Source organism: Dasypus novemcinctus, chromosome 14 (genome assembly GCF_030445035.2).
Source record: "Dasypus novemcinctus isolate mDasNov1 chromosome 14, mDasNov1.1.hap2, whole genome shotgun sequence".
In the NCBI taxonomy this organism is placed as follows: domain Eukaryota; kingdom Metazoa; phylum Chordata; class Mammalia; order Cingulata; family Dasypodidae; genus Dasypus; species Dasypus novemcinctus.
Genome location: NC_080686.1, coordinates 93,115,915 through 93,127,514, shown reverse-complemented (window position 1 = coordinate 93,127,514; position 11,600 = coordinate 93,115,915). Strand labels below are relative to the sequence as shown.

At 44.3% G+C, this 11,600-nt stretch overlaps 1 non-coding gene across 1 annotated transcript; it reads left to right on the top strand.

Annotated features, from left to right (window-relative positions):
• The first annotated feature begins 433 nt into the window (after positions 1 to 433).
• LOC111762508 (U6 spliceosomal RNA) lies at positions 434 to 540 on the top strand. The gene has a single exon (XR_002795607.1). It is a non-coding gene; the product is annotated as a U6 spliceosomal RNA (small nuclear RNA).
• Positions 541 to 11,600: the final 11,060 nt, after the last annotated feature.

Below are 11,600 nucleotides of genomic sequence, written 5' to 3'. Positions count from 1 at the left end.
ATGTTCATGATTTCTTCTGTATGTTAATCCAGTGTCTTCTTAATATCTTTTATCTTTTCCTTCACTTCATTAAGTTGATTCATGCTATTTGTTTTGGGCATCCTTGATTAGTTGTTCCATATTTTGCATCTCCTGCTTTTTAGTTTGTACATTAGACTGGGCCATGTCTTCTGTTTCTTAGTATGACTTGTAATTTTTTGCTGGTGCCTAGGCACCTGTTTATCTTTATGGGCTTATTCAGTTTGTTAGCTTCTCTTTCTACTCCAGTGTTTTTTTTATTTTGGTTTTCTTTTGTGTTAATTTTCCTCTTTGACATTTGGTTCCACTTATTGTATATGCTTGTAGTTGTCTGTGTTCCCCTGAAAAAATATTAAGACTGTAATAAAGGAAAGACTAAAAGAAAAAGAATAATAATAATTTAAAAAAGGATGGTGTGCTTCCTTCAGCAGCACATATACTAAAATTGGAACGATACAGAGAAGATTAGCATGGCTGCTGAGCAAGCATGACATGCAAATTCATGAAGTGTTCCATATTTTTCTCATTTGGTTTGTCACTTCTGGAGTGATTGCTGCCTTAAGTCCCATTGCAAATAAAGCGTCTCTTAAAACTCTTGGAAAAAAAAAAAAAAGGATGGAAAGAAACCATAAAGGAGATAGGAAAAAAAATAAGAGTGAAAAATTATTAAAAAATAAAAAGGAGGAATAAAAAAAGAAACAGGGAAAAAATAGAATAAATTAAAAGACCAGAAAGATGAGAAAAGAAGACAGAGAAAGAAGACCATAAAAGAGAAGGTGGAATGAAAGAAAAGCAATGAAAGTGGGAACATAAAAGAAGAGAAATCAAGAAAATAAGGAGAAAAAAAGAGAAAAGAGAAGAAAAAAGGGGGAAAAACAAAACACAAAAGCAGAAAAATCAGTCTTCCCTCTCAGCCCACTAGCAGGCACCTCAGGCCACCAGTGCTTCACCACTCAAACACCTTGCAGCCCACCCATCCCAGGAAAGGGACCCAGGGGTAGAGAGAAAATTAAAGAATGAAAAAACCCAAAACAAAATAACAAAAAAAACCCTAAGAAAGTCTCAGTCTAAGTTTCCTGTCACGAGGCTGCCTGTGCCTCAGCCCTAACGCCCCCTCCCTCAGGGAGCCGCGGAGCGCCTGACAGCCCTCTGCTCTGCAGCCCGGCTCCTTGCTCCTCAGGGCTGCCTGGGCCACCCCTTTGCCTCAGGCTGGTTGGCTCTCCGACTGCTTTCCCGCCCCTCACCTGGCTTCCCTCTCTCCTGGGCTTGTAGGCTCCTGTCAGCCCACCTCCTCACTGACTCACTTCCTCTCTCCCAGGGTGAGTGGGGGCGACAAGCTGCTTGAGCAGCCCGTTCCCCTCTCCCCGGAGCTGCTTCAGGGCAGGCCGGCATCTTTCCTTTTCCTGAACCTGCTGAGATCCTGTCCGTCCGCGCTGTCTGTCTTCCCCCATGCTGAGCCGGCTGGGTGCTGAGCCCATGCCTGTTTGCCCTGCAGCTCCCCCACACCAAGAGCCTGCTGGCCCCTGGGACACACCGGCTGAGCACTGGTCTTCAGCCAAATTACTTCCCTGGCTTTCCTCTCCCTTCTGCGCCGGCGCGTGCTGGCTTGCCCACCCTGCCTCTCACAGCTGCCCTTTCCCCGGCCACCTGGGTCCCCACCTCCGATTGCCCCCATGGTCCCAGGACTTCCCTTCGGCCAGGCAAACCTGCCTACCTTCCCTGGTGTCTGCCGTGCCCTACTCCGCCACCTTGGATCTCCCCAGCATCTGAAGAAGAGTAAACCAGAGTCTGAGGGAGGGACCCAGGCAGCAGGAGTTTTTAAACCCCCCAGGTGATTCCTGAGTGCGGCCAAGCTGAGGACCTCTGCTAAGGGTGGGCCTTGGTGCTGTTTCCTTGGGGAGATCAGATGTCAGAATCAGCAGGTCTTTCTCTTAGGCTGGGTCCCCAAGGAAGGTGCTTCCAGGCTCCTGCCTGGAAGGTAAACTCCTAGCCGCAGCATCTTGGGAGACAGTGGGGGAAGAGGACAGAGAACAGCTCGGTAAGTATCTCAGACTTCAGTAGGTAAACGATCACTTATTCCTTTGGTTTGTTAGTGATCCCTTTGCCTGCAATTGTACCTGGTGATCCCAGACTAGGGACCCTCTCTTTTATGTTTCTGAGAATAAACTCTGGGTTCTGCCACAGTGAGGGAAGGCAGGTGCAAGCTTTGTGGAGAAGGGGAGGGGAACTGAAGATGTGTTTTCTTGAAGATACTTTTTCAAATATTATTTTAGCCACTCCTACTCCACGACATTCCCAATTCCATAAGTATTGGAGCCTTTTGTAGATAGTGAAGTACAAGTTGGCTTCTATCTCACCTTTCCCTCTTACCTGCCTGTGTTCAGCTACTTGGCTCTGCTAAATCATTTAACACTCATCTATCTGCTTTCCAGATTGTCGTTTGTCACTATCATCACTTCTGTTCTTTCTGTCCCTGTGCCTTTTAAAAAAAAGTCCTTTGATCGGATTTATGTATCTTTTAGTTGGTTTAATCTGCCATCTTTAACCAAAAGTTTATATTTACATTTTTAAGACCAGCTGAATTAAAGTGTTTTTTAGCATTAAAGCAATGCATATATTTATTAAAAATTCAAACAGTACAGAATTGTGTACAGGAGAAGGTCAGCCCCTAATCCCCCAATCCTACCTTCCAGAGACAATGACTTTTAACACACTTTGGTATATATCCTTACTTATTTTTCAGGTGAAAAAAAAATAATATTGAGACGATAATTTTCATTTTCCAGGAGCTACCCTTTTTCTTATCTCCATACTTGCAAAGAGAAAATTCTGCTCCCTGTCTCAGAGGAAGAATGGGTAAGGAGTCAGAGAGGCTTCCAGAATTTTTTTTGCCTAAAGGCCCGAAACCCACGTCAAGCAGTAGACTTGTGGGTGCATGCAAAATATCTTCACCTGAGCCCCATGGCCAAGGCCCAGTTCATCTTCATGTGCCTAGCCTGTCATTCTATGGGAGAAAGAAGAGGCAAGGAGAGAAAGTTCCAGAACAATCCCCTCAATTGGAAATTATATAAAGGTGGGCGGAGGGGAGGAATGGAGATAAACACATCCTTTGTTACTAAGAATAACCAAGATTTCGATCACAGCTTACACTTTACATTGATAGTCACATCCACAGCCACATTTAAATCTCATGACAACTTGTAATATGAAGCTTATCCCCATTTTACCGAGGAACAGAGAGGTTAGAGTCATAAGTTCACACAGCACTGCTAGGATATGACTTGCTTTTTCTTTTACTCTAAATCTATCCAATCAAAATATAACATGCAAATTTAAAATTTCCTAGTAGCCACATTAGAAAAGCAAAAAGAAAGAGGTAGATTTTAATACTATTTTAGTTAACTCAATGTATTAAATGTTATTTCAACACATCATCAATATAAAAATATTAATGAGATTTTACATATGCATTCTTTTTTTTTTAATATACTAAATCTTCAAAAATAGTATGTATGTTACTCCTATAGCACTTCTTAGTTTTGACCGGCCACATTTCCGGTGCTCAATAGCTGCCGGGGCCTAGGTGCTCCTGACATGGACAGCGCAGCTCTAAACTGTGCACTCTTAGGCACACTAGCCTGCTTCTTCCTGAAGAACAAGGAGCAAGTGTCAAAAGCAGTTGAAATACCAAGAGACCTGAGTCTTCAGTGCTCACCCCAAAATGGATGTGTCTCTGTGAACACTATCGGAATCTCTTTGATAAAGCATATCACTTCTTGTCTGATGTAATAGTTTTTTGTGACTCTACATGTCAGTTCCAGCAAAGGATGTCTGTCCCAATTTTTTCCAGGACACCTCTGATTCAAAATCTTCTGTTCTGGACTGTGCAGAAACCTTTGAAATATCTAGAAATTCCAGTGTTTTCACATGGGCTTTATAGCTCCCCACCTGCCTCCTGTGTAGAAAGCATTCTGATTTTTTGTGGTTGTTGAAAAGTATGGGCCATGTAAAGAGAGCTGCCTGTTTATCACTCAAAGTCAGGAGCCTGCTCTGTCTGCTTCAGTGGTTCTCAAACTTTAGCTGCATCAGAATCACCAGGAGGGCTTGTTAAAAGCCTGAGTACTGGGAACCAGCTGTAGAATTTCTGCCTCAGTAGGTCACATAGGCGCGTGCACGTGTGTGTTTCCAGGTCAGTGTTTTAAGTACCTCAGGTGGGGCCTGAGGATGTGCACTTCCAAGAAGCTCCCAGGTGAGGTCGATGCTGCTGATCTGGGGCCCACACTTTGAGAATCACTGACTGGAACCAGGACGCTTGCTGACACGAGTGGAGGTCAATGAACAGCAGCCTGAGGACAGCGGGGTGGGAGGGGTGGGAGGGGTGTGGTGTTGCCCCACCTTCAGGCCCTTAAAATTCTTCTCTGGAAACACACATATGCACACGCTCACACACCTGAGCGGCTGCAAATGGGCTACCACTTTGGGTACATGGAATGGATTCATTCCAAGTACCATTACAAATCATCAGACTCTGGCTGCTGGGTGGAGAATGGGTTGGAAGGGGACCTGCAATGGAAGTCGAGAGAACGTTGAGGAAGTTTCTCTAATTGTCCAGGCACTAGATGATCTATTTTAAAAAGAGGAAAGACAATGAGAGACACAGCAGGGCAGGGAGCTGAGGGCGCTCAAGCAATTGAGTGCCTCTCCCCTGCATGGGAGGTCTGGGGTTTGGTTCCCGGTGCCTCCTAAAGAGAAGAGAGTACACAGCAGATGAACACACAGAGCAGACAGCGAGTGCAAACAAAGGGTGTGAAATAAATAAAAATAAAATCTTAAAAAAAAAAACACCCAACCTCATTGTTATATGGGATAACATTTGTGGTGGTCACTTACTGAATGACAGTGAATTAGCAACATTTTTCTGCTGATTTTCCAATTTTTACCAGAAGGTGGCAGCATTGTCAAACAGCAGAATCTTGTTGGTGCTGCCAGTCAACTTTAAAAATTTTTCCCTTGGGGACCTTTTGAATTAAAGTCAGTCTCAGCCTACATGTACTATCAGGTGTTAAAACCTGCTTTTTGACTTTGGATAAAAGGGGAAAATGGAAGGGACAAGTGAGTTTATACGGCTATGAGTCTCCAAAAAAGAGTCTGGAGGTCATCAGGGAGTGATGCTTATGCATGCCTCAGCAGGGTACCAGAGACAGCCAAGGTAGATGGAAACCCAGGTGCTGGTTCTCCTTAGGGCTGCAGCGACACACAGGTTCTATGGTCATGGCAGATGGCTCTGGAGTTCAGGGCCATGTCAGTTGGCCCTACTTTGGAGCTTGTGTTCCTGAGTGTGATGGAGTTGGACTCAGATGTGACCTTCTACACATGCCTCTTCTGTTACTTTTATCGGACCTGTTGTTGGTGTTTGGGTTGGTGTATACTCAGGAGACCTGAATCTCTGGACTGTCCATGTGACAACCATGCCCTGGGCCTCAGCACACTTGTGGCTACTACCCTCTGGTTTCTTGGACTTACCCTGGCCAGCTAACAGGGAGGTAAGGAGGGTCAACCACCACACCAGGGAGCCAAGAGTGCCTACAGCTGCCAGCAGGAGAATTGCCTTCATCATCCATGTGGAATCTAAGGTCCCTCTTGATGTAGAGGGGGAGTGGACACAATCATCCTGGGGTCCACAGGATGGAGGAATAGAGTATGGATTAGAGTGGACTTACTGGTGTTCTGCTGGGGAACTACTGTGATTAGTAAGGGAAGAAATTGTAGTAGTGACGTGGAGAGGGTGGCCATGGTGGCTGCTGGTGGTAGGGAGACGGAAGAAGAGATGTGGTGTGGGGGCATTTTCAGGATTTGGAGTTGTCCTGGGTGGTGCCGCAGGGATGGATGCTGGATGTTGTGCGTCCTGCCGTGGCCCACTGGGTGGACTGGGGGAGAGTGTGGACTACAATGTGAACCACTATTCATGTGGTGCAGCGGTGCTCCAGAATGATTCACCAGGTGCAGTGGATGTGCCACAATGATGGAAGAGGTTGTTGATGTGGGAGGGATGGGGTGTGGGGGTGTGGGGGGTATATGGGGACCTCATATTTTTTGAATGTAACATTTAAAAGAAAATAAAGAAGAAGAAAAAAGAAGTCAGTCTCCTCTCTCTCTCTCACCTCTCCTGCCTCTCATTCCCAGCTTCCTCCTCTCAGTCCCTTTCATTTCCTTGCTATGATGTTGACACGGAACAGGCTGGGAGAATGGGAGCCAAGTCAGAGGAAACTGATAAACTCCTTTAATTTCCTTAGAAGGGTATCTCCCTCTTAAACACTACACTGTATTAAATAACTCCCTTAAAAATCTCTTGGAGGTAAGACCTGAATTACTGGGAATTTAGAGTTATTTTCCATGTTTTAAAAGAAAAGCTATGACTTGGTAAAATGTCAAGTGCTTATACTAGGATTATCATGGAGTCTGTGATAAATCTGATTGTCCCATGCTGAGCAGAACAGCTCAGGTAGGGAGTTTTAAATGCCCTTGAATAAGTAGGGAGATATTTTTCTACATAAATTCAGGCAGGCAATTAAAGCCCTTCAAAATATTGGAAGCTTAAGCAAAGCATAGGAAAGCAGGTGAGGTGAAAATCTTGAGATTCACAATTTTGGTGGAAACATAAAGGATGTCTTTAAGCATTTAACAGGCTATTGTGATTGGGGCAATGGGGATAGCTGGAAAGACCTGGGTTTAAGGTCTGGCATCCCACTAGCTTTGTGGCCTCTGGCAGATAATTCAAATTCTCTGAGCTTCTTTTTCACTCATTTTCTCTCTTTGATCGTGTTACCATTGGATCAAATTAAATAATGTATATAAACAACCTAGCACAGCACCTGGCTGAGGCTCAATAAGCTTTTGTTGAATGACTTGAACTAATGGCAATATTGACATTGAGTTTGGGGACCTGCTGTGTATCAGGTGAAAAAGTCATGGCTGGAAAGAAGAGAAGAATATGATTCTTTGGGACATTTAAATGACTCAATTTTTTAGATAATTTTGGGCACTGGGACCATTTAACCATGTCTCCTCCTTTTGGAATGGGGAGATAAATGACAGGGGTAAGGAGGCTAGCTGTTACTTTTCTTACATATCTGACTGCATGTAGTGATGCGCTCAGTACAAACTGAAAAGGGAAAGGTTAAAAAGAAAAGAAAGCACCAGAAGCCCTCAATGGTCTAAGGTTGGCAAGAAGGGCACGTCTTCCTTTAATTTACATTGTCCCTGGGAGGCGTATGCAGCTGTAGTGATAAAACCTCCACCTACTATATGGGAGGACCTGGGATCGACCCCTGGGGCCTCCTGGTAAAAAAGAAGAGAAAGCGTGCCTGCGTGGCGAGCCAAGTGCCCACGTGGTGAGCTGAGTGCCTGCGTGGCGAGCCGAGTACCCACGTGGTCAGCCAGTGCCCGCGCAGGTGAGTCACGCAGTAAGATGATGACGCAACAAAAGAGACAAAGGGGAGAATCAAGGCGAAGCACAACAGAGACCAGGAACTGAGATGGCGCAATTGACAGGGAGACTTTCTCCACATTGGAGTTCCCCGGGATCGAGTCCCAGTGAATCCTAGAGAAGGATGAGAAGAGAAAAAGAGAAATAGATACAAAGGACCACACAGTGAATGGACACAAAATGAAAAAACAGCAGGGCGGGGGAGGGGGAGGGGAAGAAAAAATTTACATTGTCCTAATGATCAGCGAGAAAGCAAGACAGTGATTTGCTGTTGTCCTTCATTGTTTATTTCCAGGGAGGGAGTCAGCCTGTCCTCAATAGATAGTCGAAGAAGATACTTGATGGAGTTAGGGAGCGTGTGAACTTCAACATGGAAAACCCTAGCACGGCGTGATCCTTTCAGTGTTTCTTGGGCCAGCAGGCTGCATGGCGTACTCCCCACCTGCCTCCAGGTGTCCAGGGAGCAGAGGCAGGACGGAGGTCTTGGAATCACAACAGCTCAAGTTGGAAATGAACTTAAGGGTCATCTTGTTTAACCCTCCTTCGTATGCTTGAGGTCCTTTTATGACATTGTTTCAGGAGAACTTAAGAAGATCCCCAAGTGGGGTCTGAGACCTGAGTTCCCCTTATAGTGACTTACCACCTTATGAGTTCTTCTCTTGAGAAGCTTGGATTTATCAGGCGGTGCCCTTTGTTGATGTGCTCTTACCTAGGGTAAATCGAGACCCTATGTCCTTTCTTGACATAGCTCTCCCCACCCTGCAATGGTAAGAGAGGAGGATTGTGCAAGTTGTGATAGTCACTTTTTTTTGATAATTTCTAAAAGTTTCTTTTAAAAATAGTTATGTTTTATGGTTGTCAAAAACTCTCCTTTTTAATTGGTGAGTTATTCCTCTGTTTTGGTGCGTGAATATGTATGTATGTGTTTCCATAAAAGATTAGGGACAAGCATGCTATTATGTTCTCCTTGCCCATTGTTTATTTTAAAAATTTTAAAAATTAAAAAAAAAATTTAAATTTTATTTTTTGCCCATTGTTTATTGAGAGCAGTCCAGATGCCAGGTGGGGTTCTGAGTGCTGGGGTTCAAGAGTGAACAAGACAGAGTCCCCGTCTCCAAGGTTTTTTTTTTTTTTTTTTAGGAGGTGCTGGGGAATAAACCCGGGACCTTGTACCTGTGAAGCAGGCAGTCAACACTGAGCTACACCCACTCCTCTGTCCTCCAGGATTTTATATATGTATCTCAGATAAGGTGAAAGGAGATTGAATTATCCACTGATGTGTAACAAATCACCCCCAAACGTAGTGGTTTAAAATAAGGAACATTTATAATTCCATTTCTGTGGCACAGGAATTCAGGAGGGGCCTCACAGGATAGTTCTCACTTGGGTCTTACATGCGATTGCAAATGGCTGTGGACAGAGGCTGTAGCCATCTGAAGGCTTCCCTGAGGCTGGAGAAAACATCTTGAAGATGGCTCTCTCCCACGGCTGCTGGAGGAGTCCTCGGTTCCTTGCCACATGGTCCTTTCCATAGGTAGGCTTGAGTGTTCTCACAGCATGGCCACTGACTTCCCCCAGAGCCAGTAGTGAGAGAGAGAGAGAAAGAGAGAGAGGAAGGGAGGAAGAGAGAGAGAAAGAGAGAGAGAGAAGGGAAGAGAGACACAGTGAAAGAGACAGAGAGAGAGAGACAGAGACAGAGAGAAGAGAGCCAGAGCAAGGAGAAAGTCCCAATGCCTTTATGACATAGCCATACGCTGTCCATTATGCCATATTCTATTTGTTAGAAGCCACTAAGCCCAGTCTACACACTCGAGTGTCATCTCTTAAAGGGAGATGAATTTGTGGACCTGTTTTAAAAAGACCACATGTTTATTTTTTATTCATTCATCCACTCATTCATTCATTCAAATCTTTACTGAGCACCTATTATTTGCCAGGAGTCCCAAGATTAAAATATACCTCTTTGTTTCTTCATTGCAACTCTGGCAAGAGTGGAAAACACTTGCAGCTTAGATAAAAATTGGAAGAACTGGAGTAGTAATGTTTTTAAGAGTAACCAAGAAATTGATCATCTAAACAAGGTAAGGGTGCAGTCCAACCAATTGCAAATTAACAGTGTGATTGTACTCAATCGAGGGTGTTCTGGGTGGCTTGCTATTTTGGAAATCCTTCTCTGCTTTTGTATTGGTTACCTAGCAACTGGAGCTTTGCTGAGTTCACACCAGGAGTGTTTGATCAGAGTTGCTCAATAGCATTACAATTCACTGAGTTTCGTGCACAGCAGAAAAGCTGCTGGCTGTTGAGCCCTGATGGCCCCCTGGGGTGCAGGGAGCAGGGATCCAGGTGGGAAGACCCTGAGGGGAGTGTTCTGGGCTGGTTGAGGGGAGGGAAATGCCTACTGGTGTTTCTTGGGATGGGTTCACACTGAAGAATGGAGAGCATTTATTTAAAAATATCTTTGACACTTGGCTTCAGCACTTACTCTGAAATAGGAACAACACAGAAAAACAGAACATTGCTTGTCTGTGAGTAAGGCCCTCACATTTGTGACTATTCCATGACTTCAGGATGAGAAACCATCTATGTCTGAAACACTGGCACATCGTTGACTCAAATCAGCCCATTTTCCAAAATTTGCACTGGCCCAAATCAAGAAAATCTGACTAGAATAGTTTTTGTATGTTTTAAAATAAAGTAAATCCAATATACATCTCTTGAGCACAGGTTATCTGCAAGACTTTGGTTTAAGAACTGTGGAAGTGAAAATAATAACGTTAGGCCTTGTTCAATCATCCAGTGGTACTTAGTGAAGACGCTGTTTGTCAGGAGCTCTGCCGGGCACTGGGAACATACAAATAAAATTGACATAGTCCCTCTCCTGATTACTCAATTCTGGTGGATCTCATGACAGATTGGGAAAGAAACATGTAGTTCTCCTGGGAGAGGAAGAGAAAGGACTCCAGTGGGAGGTGAATGGGGATTTTGACAACTACCTGGGGAAGACTGGAGCTGCCCAAATCTGCATTTCTGGAAGCTTTGCTCCCAACCGCAGCCATCACGGGTGGATTCTTATCTAATAGAACTGATTCTGAGCCCAAGGTGTCTGATTTGGTTCCAGTAATTAAAGCCATAGCTCTCTTACTCATCCTCTTGGGTTATGTCAATTAAGCATCATCTCCTTCCAAGTCTCTCCCTCTCATTGAAGGGAGCGCTGAACCTTCTCCCATGTGCTCCAGAATTGCTATTCCCAAGAGCGCTGGTGCACTGTGGGGCCTCCAGGGGGAGTGCTTGAAGGCCCATGAACAGTGGAAAGAAATGGTCAAAGGTGTCTTCAAGATTAATTCTCTGACAGGGAATAAGATGACTTGAAGTGGAGTGAAACTGGAAGTAGGAGATAGGAATTAAGTGGTATTCTGGACAGCAGTCATTTTATTTCATTTTCTTGCTGATTAGCAGCTTTTTCCATTTTGGGGTAACAGTGCCTCAGTTTTGCTTTGGGGACCCTCCCTTCCCATTCTTAGTCATTGTGATTTGGGTGGGATTGATGTAACCCACACCTTGGGAGTGGGTTCTGTGGACTAGCTCTGGCCATTGAGAGTACACGCAGCACATGGTTCTCAAACCAGGACAATCACTGTAGAATGATTGCCAGAGGGATTGTCAATTGATAGGGTGTGAACCCAAAGCTGTGTTTGCCTTGAAATGAGGAGAGCATGACTGAGAGTAAGATCAACTCAGAGAATGAGAGCAGAGAGATGGAGAGCAGTATTTGGTCACAGTGAAGCCCTGGACCCAGTCTTGCTGGAAGCCTACTTTTCAGTTGCATTGCCAGCCAGTGATCTTCTTTATTAAAAGCAATTAAGTTGGAATTTCTGCCCCTTCCACCAAAAGAGCCCTGGCTGACAGAGAGGATGCTTTGTACAGGAAAGAAAGATTAAGGCTTTAACACAGTGGGAATGTGATTGAAGTTACAGATACTTTATTTTTATTTTTAGGGTTTTCTTATTTTTTAAAATTTATTTATTATTTATTATCATTTTTTAAAGATACATAGATCACATAAAATGTTGCATTAAAAAATAGAAGCAGTTCCCAT